The following is an 11975-nucleotide window of genomic DNA, read 5'->3' as shown; positions in this document are numbered from 1 at the left end:
TTTATTTACCTGTGCATCCACAGGCACGGCTGCCTGAAGCTCCCATTGGCTGTGGATCACCATTCTCAGCCAATTGGAGCTGTAGGAATCAGTGTCTTGGTCTCCACCACTTCCCACTCCTCCATTGGCTGGGAACAGTGATCTGTGGTCAACGGGAGCTGTAAGCACCTATACCTGCAGATGGACAAGCAGTAATGGCCCATCGGAACCTAACCCTGGTGAACTGCCTCTGGCTTATTGCCTATGCCTGCCTTAGAACATTATTTCCCTCACTTCCAATTTTCCAATAACTCTTTGAATTCCTGATCTCAAAATACAATCCCACTGTGACATTTCCTTGAACACAACTCTCAGTTGTATCCGTGTCTCCAGCTGACTTCTCCTTCTCTGTAAATTACTGTGAAAGGTGAAAGAGTTTAGAGGCCTAAGGCCCCACGTTTTCACATATTTGTCACCTTGACTCAAGGGGACTTCCTTAATCAATAAGAAACATTACTGTAGAGCAGCAGAAAGCATTCCTTCCTTCTACCACTCTAGGGGCTGCCTGCCAGTAGACTATCCGTAATGCGGGAAAGTCACATTTTTCACAAGGCTTTAACTAGGTTGGCCAATGCTTAAGTTAATCTTTAATGCACAATAACAACGAAACAGTACCATAGAGATGTGCTGCACAAAACAGCTTCTCCTTGTCTCTTTGTTAATTATTGCTGCGTGACAATCTTTTTGTAGCTATTAATGTCTTTAAGGTAACTACTAAATTTTCTTCACTTCATTGGTACACATTTGCAAACTATTTTGCAAAGTACAGAGTCTTTGACAAATGACTCATCCATGATTACTGTAGTAGAAAAACAAACGTCTTGATATTTTAATACCTGTTTTACTTTTCTTAGTTGGTATGATTGATGTACAAATGCACTAGAAAATATTGGCTCTAATAAATATTTTCCAGAACACAATGTTAGACAAGCTGTCTGTCTGCCTTACTTCAGTGGTCAAGAATAAAAAAGTCCCAACATTTTGGTGCAAGTGAAATCATATTTATTTACTATGGGTTCTATAATACAATGTGGTCCATTATCTCATGATACACCCTTACAATCTGCATTATTACTTAAAAGATTACATCTATAGAATATGTACGTGTTTCAGGAAACCTCTGAGAATCCATTTGTCCTGAGACAAATCCTACGTAGGTTTTGTTAATAGTTTATACAGCCCCTGTTCACTCTTCAAGTTTTAGTTTGTTCAGAGCAGATTGAAAATAACTTGACCCCTGTTATGTAAAAGATTTAATCCCAAACCTTATAACACTTAATAACTTCCTATCGGTTACACTGACAAAAGCTCACATGAGTAATTCTAAATCACTTGAGTAATTTTTACTCTCACACACAATATTATTAAAGTCAATGGGATGACTCATGTAAGTAGAGATTGGCAAGGTCAGCCCTAATAGATATAGAACAAAAATAGTGGTAGGTGCCAAAATATGTCCAGAGCTCAGAAAAGAAGCTTATCTGAAAAAAAATTGAAAAATATTATGAAAATACATAAGTTTAACTATCAAATAGGTCCTTCAATCATCATTCCCATACATAGGGTAAAAAGATTTAACAAAATGCACCCTCAGGTTTCTCTCACATCTCCTAAGTATGCAGCCTGGACCACAACAGAAATTACCAGTGCCAGAATTACATTTTTGTTAGGTGAGTGATCAGTTTCATGGTCTACCTTTGAAGCTTAATGAAACTTGACTGTTCTCAGATTGCTATTAGAGAAAATATGGTTTCTATAACACACCATTTGATGGAGGGGTTGGTAGGACTATGAACTTTTGTCCTCAGCCATTAATTTTGTTGTTTCTAATCCTGGTCAGGCTTTTGTCACTCAGCTCACTTTGGTGTATAGACACATGCAGCAAAAAAGTAGATCACTGGAACAGTAATGGCAGACCTAAATGAAAGCATCTAACATCTTCCAGTTCTCATGTGTCTTTACAGGAGACAAAAAAGAAAAGTGGGGGATGGAGGTGGCTTTATCATAGTTTCTGCAAAATCTTATTCAGGTGGTGAATAACTCATTTAATCCTGGTTGTGTCAGTTCTGTCTGATTTGATTAGATTATAATGTGAATCAATTTAATGCTGTTTTGCAAGTGAGTCTGCACATATTCATGGGGGCAGAGCAATAACTTGAAGAGACAAATGCTAAGTCTTCTCTGTTAGAATTTCAAACAAGTTTCATTTATGGAGGTACTAGGAGCCCTTAATCCTGTGACTTCTGCATGAAGGCAAAGAGGAAAGTATTCTGTTCATTACAAGGAGAGATATTGTCATCATTTCTTTGCGGTGGAGCAGGGCATTGTTCCTTCCCTTCTCAGGGAAATCATAAGTTGATATAGCCAATCTTGCAAACAATGCCGGACCGAGCCATACTTGCGCCCTGGGCAGCGGGTGCATGACGCATGCACGGTCCCACCCCCCAGGCACGCGGTGCTTGGTTGACATGGTAAGGGGCGCTGTGGCCCCAGGCGAGTGGCACATGTGCGGCCGTGCCCCCAGATGCATGGCGTATGTGCAGCCCCACCCAAGGCGCGTGGTGCCCCTTACCACTTCAATCAGGAGCCCCCCCCATAGGTTGGCACCCCGGGCAGCTGCCCAGCTAGCCCCCCCCCCCCTTAATCCGGCCCTGCTTGCAAAGTATTGTCCTGTTTCTTATCTTCTATTTTGGTTCACATCAGAGGATTGGGGGAAGACAGGTCTGAGTAACTAGATGCTTCAAATCTCAAGCCTTCTCAGGCTGAACACAGATCTGGGTCTGATAACAGGATAGTAGGAAGACTGTACTTGTTGCATTAGATAATTTCCTCCTGACACTGGATGAGTATCAGGTGTCCATGATAATATTATCAGCTCAATTTGCTGCCTTCTGTACTATTTACTACTAGAAGATTTACCCAGCATTGTTCGGGTTCTTAACTCAAGTTTTGTTTTTCTTCATTTAAATCATTGTTCTAGGGTGGAGCTGGGGATGATGGGTTCAGTATGCAGGTTGCCCCCATTAGAGGGGACAATCCCAGCTCTCTTTCACTGCAGTAGCTTGAGGCCAGGTGAGAAGTGTCTGTCCAAGGCTACTGTTGCTCCAACCAGCACATCCAGGGTAGGAATGTAAGCAACTAGTCGACTACCCGATAAGCACAGGCTTATCAGGTAGTCGAGTTACTACTCAACTAGTTGCTTCCCCCCACCTGCTGCCTCTGTATCAAAGGCAGGAAGGAGGGGAACAGGAGCCCATGCTGGGGGGAGTTGACTTAAAAGCTGGTTCCCCCAATACTATCTCCGCAGGGGGGCATAGGGGAGGCAGAGGTGCAACGGAAAATGGTGCAAGCGGGGACTGAAGCAGTCCTCGCTCACTCCCGGTCCCAACTGCTGTGCCTCTGCCTTTGAAATGTAGCATGAGACAGGTGGGATGCTTGCTACATTTCAAAGGTGGAGGCACAGCCTCTGGGACCCAGTGCAAGCAGGGGCTGCTTCGGTCCCCACTCACCCTGGGTTCTCTGCTGTGCCTCTGACTTTTAAATGTAGTAAGAGCCACAGGCAGCTCTTACAACATTTACAAGGCAGAGGCACAGCCAAGAAAGCGAGCACTCCACCATCCCCTGTCAACTAATGGAGTAGTCGATGAAAATTCCATCAACTACTCAATTAGCTGATTAATCAAAATTGAACATGCCTAATTGGGGGAGGGAGGGATGTCTCCCAGCTGGGGGATAGATAAACTCTCTGAAACATATAGTAGATAACTGTCCCTTTCTTCACCTGTGCCCACTTTTGGCCCAATGTGGCTATAGCGGTGTCAGTCCCCATCTCTGGCCCCTTGCTGCCCCTTGTGGCCATTCTGCAGTATAACTCCCTTCTGCCAGACCCCTCCCTTTCTATTTTATGAGAAACAAATTAATTCCACACACATCCCATTATGCTGGCATACCAAATGTGGTGGTCCTAGCTCTTGCCATGAAGGAAGAGTTTTTGAACAAACAGACTCACAGATGGACAGACAGACATTTCTAAAATATATAGTAAGAAGATGAGATATTACTGATTCACCTGTGCATACATGAAGGAGTGGAAGTAGATGTCCACAAGGAGTTTATCTCTTTCTTGCTGAAGGTAGTTTTCTGAATCACTTTTCCTAAGGGAGTTTTTACTTGGTATTCCACAGGCTTCCTCTTGTCATTCCTACTGCTCAGTTATATGTACAGGGGATGCTGGGAGTGTTTTTGTAGCCGTGGAGGCATTCATAGCTGGCTAAGGGTCACAGCTGGTGTCTATATGTTTATGCACATTTTAATTTGGCACATTTTCGCGTGCTTCAGGGCTTTTCATAGACTATTCTGTCTGATATTAACAATAAACAGTAAAACATGTTTCTATTTTCCATGGCACTGGCAATAGCGGGTCAAAATTTTAGGTGGTGAAATGTTATTTGCCTTTCTTCACACGTGCTCATTAATTTGGAGCCTTGGAAAATACTTTAGTCCTTTATTGTGGTTATCAGACTATTCAGTAAAGAACAGATATCTGCCTAATGTTCTATTGCTTCTGTTGTTTTGCAGAACTCTAATGGGATGTGCACTACACAGTTTAGTGCTTTGCTGTTTCCACATATCGGGCCTGCACATTGAAGAGAGATTTTGATAAATTAGCATCTGAGTGTGATGCACAAAATCTGAGGAAGGTAGAGTCTTTTACTCCAATTTTACTTTCTCATTGTTTTCTGGGTAGGGCAGTACTATAAGTTACATTTGTGGTAGATCACTAATGGTTTTGGTTCTATTAATTCTGTTCATTTGTTTTTGTTTCATTTGCTCAACTATAGTACAAGCCTATTTTTACCTTAAATTTGTACTTCAGGCTTTAAAAGTACAGCCTTTGGTGCAAAATTTGCTTTTGCAGTTGGGTGCAATGTAAAGGTTACGAATGATCCATTAACCTAAGTTGGCTGCTGCTGTGTAAATAGTATCATGAAATTTTTCCTTCTCCATTCTGTGCACTTATTGTGCAACTTTTGGTATTTCTTCACACTCAATAGCTCCAATAAACATTTCCTCATTTATGTTTGCCTCAGTTACAATGTGAACCTATTTCTCAAGTTTTCACTTAGCTAAACTATTCTATAGCGCAAATGTTTTTCCAGTGAAGTTCCCACAAATTTTCCCAGAGAACTATTTTGATTAATGCTTTCAATCACAGTTCTTTTAGTCAAATGATTTGTTATTTTTATTTAATATTCTTTTTTTCTGGATTTGTTCTTTGGACTTTATAATATTACTTATAATTATATATTATATAGAATCTTCAGTAACTGCTGTTTTAGAGCAAGAGACATTGAAACAGCAGGTCAGCATGAACCATTTTTATGCCCTGAACTCCTAAAATATCAAGGATATCAGCACATGCAGATTTTTTAAGTGTATGGATCATTGTGCACTTACTCTCTTTTGGATTCAAAGACTGCAGTTTATAGAAGGCAAGGATGATAGTAAATCAACTAATAATTATATCCTCACATTTTATTAATTTTGTAAAAATATAGCCCACACTTTAAATAATTCATTCAATTTTATGATATTTCACAATACTGTGAATTATTTTACTGCTATTGCTCTCCAAGCTAATCAATATTTATAATATTATTTTGTACTATTTAATGGGCACATTAAAAGCAAGGGATGAAATACTGCCTCTATTGTAATCAACAGGAATTTTGCTATTGGAGACTGGATGTCCCCCCAAAAGTCAGATTCATAGGTTAAATGAGAGGAGGTGTAAATTACACGTCTGCAAGTGAATGTAAAGGTGCCAAAGGAAGTTTAAATTGGTGCCAAAAAGTATAAATTACCATCTTACATTACATCCTCTTGTTAATCGCATTTTCTGCTATACCTCCTCTCTTCCGGCATCTCTCTGGGTAAAAGTTACATCAATTCAGTTAAGTTAAACTCTTTAGGCTAACTTCAAAAGTAATAGATACAGGGGTGTAAGTTACATGCCACTAAATGGGAGCTGAAGTTGTATAATGGACACACCAAAAAAAAGGCCAGAAGAAGGTATAAGTTGTATCAGCTTACCTGCCCCCAAAGAATTTACTGTGATGTTTAATCCAAACTTGGTGCATCTTGAAGCATCTGTAGAAAACAGGGATATCTATTCAGTGGTCTGCTGTACCAATTTTAATTCCTACTTTGCACTCTGTCCCTAGAATCGTGGTTCCTTTGAAGTTCCAAAGTCAGGTCCTTCTCTAAAGTCTCTCCCCCCCCCCCCAATAGTATTTAGGAACCCCTGAGTAGAGTGGGTACATTTATTACAGCTTCATGTTGTATTCATTTTATTTTGTTTATGCTTTGTGGGTCAGAAAAGGAAGAGAAATGGTGTGGGTGTGATGTGCTCTCTCTCTCTCCCTCTCTCTGGTCATAGCCCTGTTCTGTCCACTCCTCATTCTATGGTTCCCAGATCCAGTGGGTAACTTTTATAGGATTTGGAGAATGGAAAAAAGAGAAGGTGCTGTGGAAGTGGCTCCCTGTACCCTCTTTCAAGCAGGAGGGTTGAGGTCTACATATAGTGGCCCCCTTTTGTATATGGATCTTGGGGAAAGACCCAGGACCACATTTGTAGGTGATTATAACTATCAATAATAAAAATGAAGAAATAGGAAACTAAACTCCATTCACAATACTATTGCCAGTATTCCCTACCACACAGAAAGATATTTTTGCCTTAGAGATTGATCTCCAGATCTCAAGAATCTAAGTTTGGATAGACAATTAAAGCACTGGGTCCATCCTCTGTAGAAAAGAGAAGATCTTAAGTTGTGAAAACTCTGAAATGCCAAGGGATTCATAGGGATACATTTTTTTCACAGCTTAAATTCACAATTTTACTAGTTATTAAGTCTATGGCTACATCTAGACTGCACTCTAAAATCAAAAGAAGATAAGCATATTTCATATCTTATTTTGATTTTATTTCTAAATAGGCTATATTGAAATTTGGCGCACCTATATGGTGCCAAATTTTGAAATAAAGCACTTATTCCTCATGAAACGAGGTTAACAGGGATGCCGAAATAGCCCGTCTGTTATTTTGAAAATTATTTCAAAATAGCAGATGCATTTCTTGGATGTGGGGCAGTTATTTCGGGATACCTCCAGTAATAGTCTTGCAATCTAGACATACCCTCAGTCTACAATGGCACGTTCATCACTAAAATTTTTGTGGCTCATATGAAAAAATAATTTCCCTCCCCCCCCAAACCCAAAAAAGTGTTGTGTGACAAAAAGTGCTAGTGTGGACGATGTTGCTGAAGTGACCTCCCCTAGTTAGGGTAGGTTGTATTTTGTTGTCAAGAGAGCTCTCGCCCAGTGATAAGGAGCAGCCACACAGCTTACAATGGTGCAGCAGCTATTGTGGCAGAGCTGCACCATTGCAAGGTACACTGTGTTGACATAGTTATTCGGTCCATAGGATAATTCAGGGCAACCATTGCAGCCTTGTGCTTTGGGGGACTCCCACAGGGGACTAGTGGGGAATTTGGCACTGGTAGCAAGGTCAGGCCCACCCACTCATTCACCGGCAGTGGAGGGGAAGTGGAGTGACCCAGCCCCAGCAGGGCCGGATTAAGGGCGGGGCAAGCTGGGCAGCTGCCCGGGGCGCCAACCTATGGTACCTGACAGCAGCTGTAAGGGGTGCCACGCGCTGGGGGGGCGGGGCCGCGCATGCGCCGTACACCCAGGGGCGGAGTCGCACGTGTAGTGCGCCTGCTGCCCGGGGCGCAGGAATGGCTCGAGCTGGCCCTGAGCCCCAGCCCACTCGGCTTTGCCGGTTCCCAGACCCATTGCTTGGAGGAAGGAGTGAGACTTCCCCTGCATTCACTGGCAGCAGTGGGAAGTGCAGTGACATGGCTGGGAGTTGACTGAGCGGAGCAGGCTGGGGGGCCCTACCCCTTCTCTTAAGCCCCCTCCCCTAGTAATGCAGATGGGAACCAGTGTGGAGCAGAGTAGGCTGGGGCCAGGTTGCTCTGCTTCCTGCTGCTGCCAGTGAGTGAGTGTAGGGGCAGGCTCAATCCTTGCTGCTGGCCCCAGGCACCCTGCTAGTCCCCACCCTGTTCAGGGAAGAAAGTTTGGAGAAAGAGTTGCAATGGGGGCAGAACACAGGTGAGAAGAAGCAGGATGGGGTCCGGGTGGGGTCTGGGGCACAGTGGGGATTATCCCATGCCTTGCACCATCCCTAGGGACAGCCCTAGACATATCCCAAAAATCATGCACTCAGTAGAAATACTTGGTTTTTGTCTCTCCACAACAATCTGTAACCCACTAAATGTCCTTTGTCTATGACCTGCAGAGGTGTTAATTACCCACTTAATTTCGCATGGTGTCTTGCAACATATGTTAACTCCTATGCTTAACAATCTGTCCTACCTAGCTCTGTGTAGGTTTGTCTGTGCGTACCTCTATATTTAAAACACTACAGCAGCACAGGACTTTATTGTAGGCCAGGGAGGAGGCATGAGTGGCCCTCCTTCATCTCAGTGGGTCACAAGATTGTCGTAACTAAGATGAGTTACGGTGACAGAGTAGTTCTGCTAACTGTGCTGTGTAGCTAGAATTTGTGGAGTGTACTGATTGAACCGTAGCGGCACTTTGGATGCAGAAGGAGTACACAGCTCCCACAGTTAGTGTTGTGTGCAGTCATGATGCACCTCACTTCACATGCCTTTGCATGTCACTTTTGTAATACGAGGAAAAAATAATGCAATGAAAACAAGCAGAATCTGGCAACCCTTATGTGTGGGCAACGGTAAACAAAATGTCTCAGAATCTGAATTGGCCACAGGTTGCCCACCACTGGTGTAGGCACTACCTACACTAACTAAGGGCTTCTTCTATTGGTATAGGTAATCCACCTTGCCAAAAGGTGATAGGTAGGTTAATCAAAGAATTCTTCCATTGACTTAGTGTCGTCTACATCGGGAGACACTCAGGCTGTGTCTAGACTGCAGGGTTTTTTCGAAAAAAGTAGCCTTTTTTCAAAAAAACGTCACCTGCGTCTAGACAACAGCGTGTTCTTTCGAAATTAAATCAAAAGAATGCAGCTTTTCTTTCAATGGTGGTACTCCTCATTTCACAAGGAAGACCTTTTTTTTGAAAGTGCTCTTTCAAAAAAAGGCGTTCTTGAATGCAAACAGGGCTTTTTCGAAAGAGAGCATCCAGATTGCCTGGGTGGGTGCTCTCTTTCGAAAAAGCGGATTGCTTTTTTGAAAGTACTGCTTGCAGTCTAGATGCTCTTTTTCGAAAGAGGCTTTTTCGAAAGTATCTTTCGAAAAAGCCTCTTTCAAAAGAGGCTTGCAGTCTAGACGTAGCCTCAGATATGTGGATTTTTCACACTCTTGAATGACATATTTAAATGAGTCTAATTATGTAGTGTAGACTAGGGATGTAATAGTGTCGCCAATTAACCAATTAATGCATTTCCCTCCCCTCCCCCACCAGCAATTTTTTTAGCAGGCTGGCCAGCAGCCCAGCTCAGTCCTGGCTTGTGATGGGTTTAGGACCTCCTCCTGTTGCAGCTCTGTATTTAAAGTGTATTAGGAGCAAGGCAGGCAAGCAGCCCGCCTCTGTTCCAGCTTGCACCAGGTCCGGGAGCTTGGACACTACACTCCCCTTAGACAGGGGCTGCTGCCATTCCATGCTGTTGCCTCTTTATCAGAGGTAGCAGCACAGGGCGACAGGCAGCCAGTCTGCAAGGGGAGCTGGATTTTAAACTGGCTCCCCTCATGTACCAGCTCCTACCTGGCAGCACCCCATGCTGCTGCCTCTGATATAGAGGCAGCATTGCAAAGTTTCAGGGGCTCCTCAGGAGCCAGGCCTGAGCGTACTCGCTGCTGGCCCCACCCCTGGGCACTACAGAATAGTCAACTAACTGATAAGAATTCATGAGGTTACTTGACTAGTCAATTAATATTTAACACCCCTAGTGTAGACCAGACCTCTGTCTCCTCCACCAATATAAATAGGTTCAACAAAAGATATTATCTCACTCACATTATCTCTCATTTGTCAGAGTCAAATGTCACATCACCTTGAATGGTCACTTGAAATATGTACTAAATAATCTGTTCCACCTTGTCTCTGTAAATTCAAACACATTTTGAGAGAACTGGATTTCTAACTGACCACATGTCGTATTCTAAAATGGAGGTTAGACAAATGCAGACCAACACCAGACGAAGGCCCTGTCTACACTTACAAGGTTACAGCAAATTGCACTTGTATAGCTGCATTATGCTGTCATGGGTGAGAGCTCTCCCATCAACATAATAAAACCAGCTCTATGTTGGCAGAAGAGCATCCCCCACTGACAGTGCTGTGAATATGAGAGCTTGTGTCATCAAAACTTATGACTCAAGGGTGTGTTTTTCCACACCCCTGAGAGGCTAAAGTTTTGCTGATATCAGTGTTAGTGTAGACATGGCTTACTCTTTTAATGTTCCTTTTTCATTACCCCGGTGAAACAAGAAGAGGTTGAAGGTCTGACAAAAGTTAAGACTGTAGGCAAGCACGTCCTCTGAACCTTTGTGAGCTGTTCTTAAAGAGTGAGAAGGGGCCATTCAACTAGAAAATAAATGTGTGATGATTACCGCTATAAAATATTTTCTTATTTTTGAGGATTTTATGATGGGGAGAGAGGACAGCTTTGTTTGTGGAAGAAATACTAATATATTCTTGAAGTTCAGTGAAAGAAATACTAACTGTATCATCAGCTGTACAGTATATGCTTTGTAGCCTGTAGCACAAAATGCCAACTGACTAACAGCAGGAAACACACCCATTAAGGAACCAGAGTACTTTAATCATTGGAGGATTACTTATAGTGTGGCTGGGTGACAGATATGCACCTAAAACCAGCTGTGTAATGATTTAGAAACTATACAATATGGCTAGCCACTGGGAAATTTTATTTTTAATTTCTTAGCAGAGAAACTTCCCTTAATCATACTTCAGAGCAAACAAACTATAAAGCTGCAGTGCTTTATGGTCTGTTCCACACATTTGTTTCACTGACTATAAAAACAAGGGCTTTGTTTTGTTCATGCGTTTGGGTAAATCTTCCTCTGAACAAGGGACAAAACTCCTCCTTACAAATCGCTTCTCCGTCCCACACTCATCAAGGAGCCAGTCCCCCGCCCCTTGAAAACACACGCCCAGTCAACAAAAATACACTGCCACACCTCCTTGCACTCGCCAAAGGCTCTCCGGCAAACACACACATCACTCCCCTTACACACTGCACGCTGGCTCACTACACACACGTACGCCACAGGCAGCCCGGCAACACACCTCCACCCGCACATCCATAGCCTGTCCTCCCGCCCCGTACTACCCATGCTCACACTGGCCTTACTCCCCTGCCCACCTTTCTCTTTCATTTCCTACCAAGGCTTCCACGTTTTTCATAGCGCTGCCCCCGCAAGGGCTCCAGTCGCGGGGGAGGTACCCGGGGCTCCCTTTCCCCGGCGCGCGCGTGTGAAGCTCCTAGCGCCCTTCCCCGCTTCTCCCGGGGTAGGAGAAGCAGGCGGCGTGTTTATCTGCGCAGCCCAGTGCAGCCAGCCAGCGGGGCATCTTCCGTCTCTTCTCCGCGGTCCTTCACGCCTGCGCCACAACAACAGCTGTTTACACGCGAGCTCTGTGCAAGCTCCGGGGTCACTACAGTGCTGCTGGCAGAGTCACTAATCAAAAGACGCAAGGAAAGTCTCCACCTTAACTCTGGCCTCTGGCTCGCCGCTGGATAATTACGTAAATGTCAGCAGCCCCCCTCCTCTCTCCCCCAGCTGGTTATGCAATACCCAGCGCACATATCTACAGTACCACACACGGCTCCCATAGGGCGGGGGGAAGTGTTAAGGGAGGAGGAAAGG

The 11975-nt window shown here is 43.7% G+C and overlaps 1 long non-coding RNA gene across 3 annotated transcripts in view; it reads right to left on the bottom strand.

Annotated features, from left to right (window-relative positions):
- The window catches only part of LOC149524146 (uncharacterized), a 101209-nt gene extending 89241 nt beyond the window's left edge, over window positions 1-11968 (bottom strand). For all 3 annotated transcript variants that reach the window (XR_016349880.1, XR_016349881.1, XR_016349879.1), the window contains exons 1-2: window positions 11494-11968; window positions 6133-6189 (exon numbers count right to left, since the gene is read on the bottom strand). This is a non-coding gene — a long non-coding RNA (uncharacterized LOC149524146). The remainder of the gene's footprint in view (window positions 1-6132; window positions 6190-11493) is intronic.
- Window positions 11969-11975: the final 7 nt, after the last annotated feature.

Source organism: Pelodiscus sinensis, chromosome 6, assembly GCF_052426305.1.
Source record: "Pelodiscus sinensis isolate ZL-2025 chromosome 6, ASM5242630v1, whole genome shotgun sequence".
NCBI classification, from domain to species: Eukaryota; Metazoa; Chordata; order Testudines; family Trionychidae; genus Pelodiscus; species Pelodiscus sinensis.
This window is presented reverse-complemented; position numbering and strand designations above follow the sequence as displayed.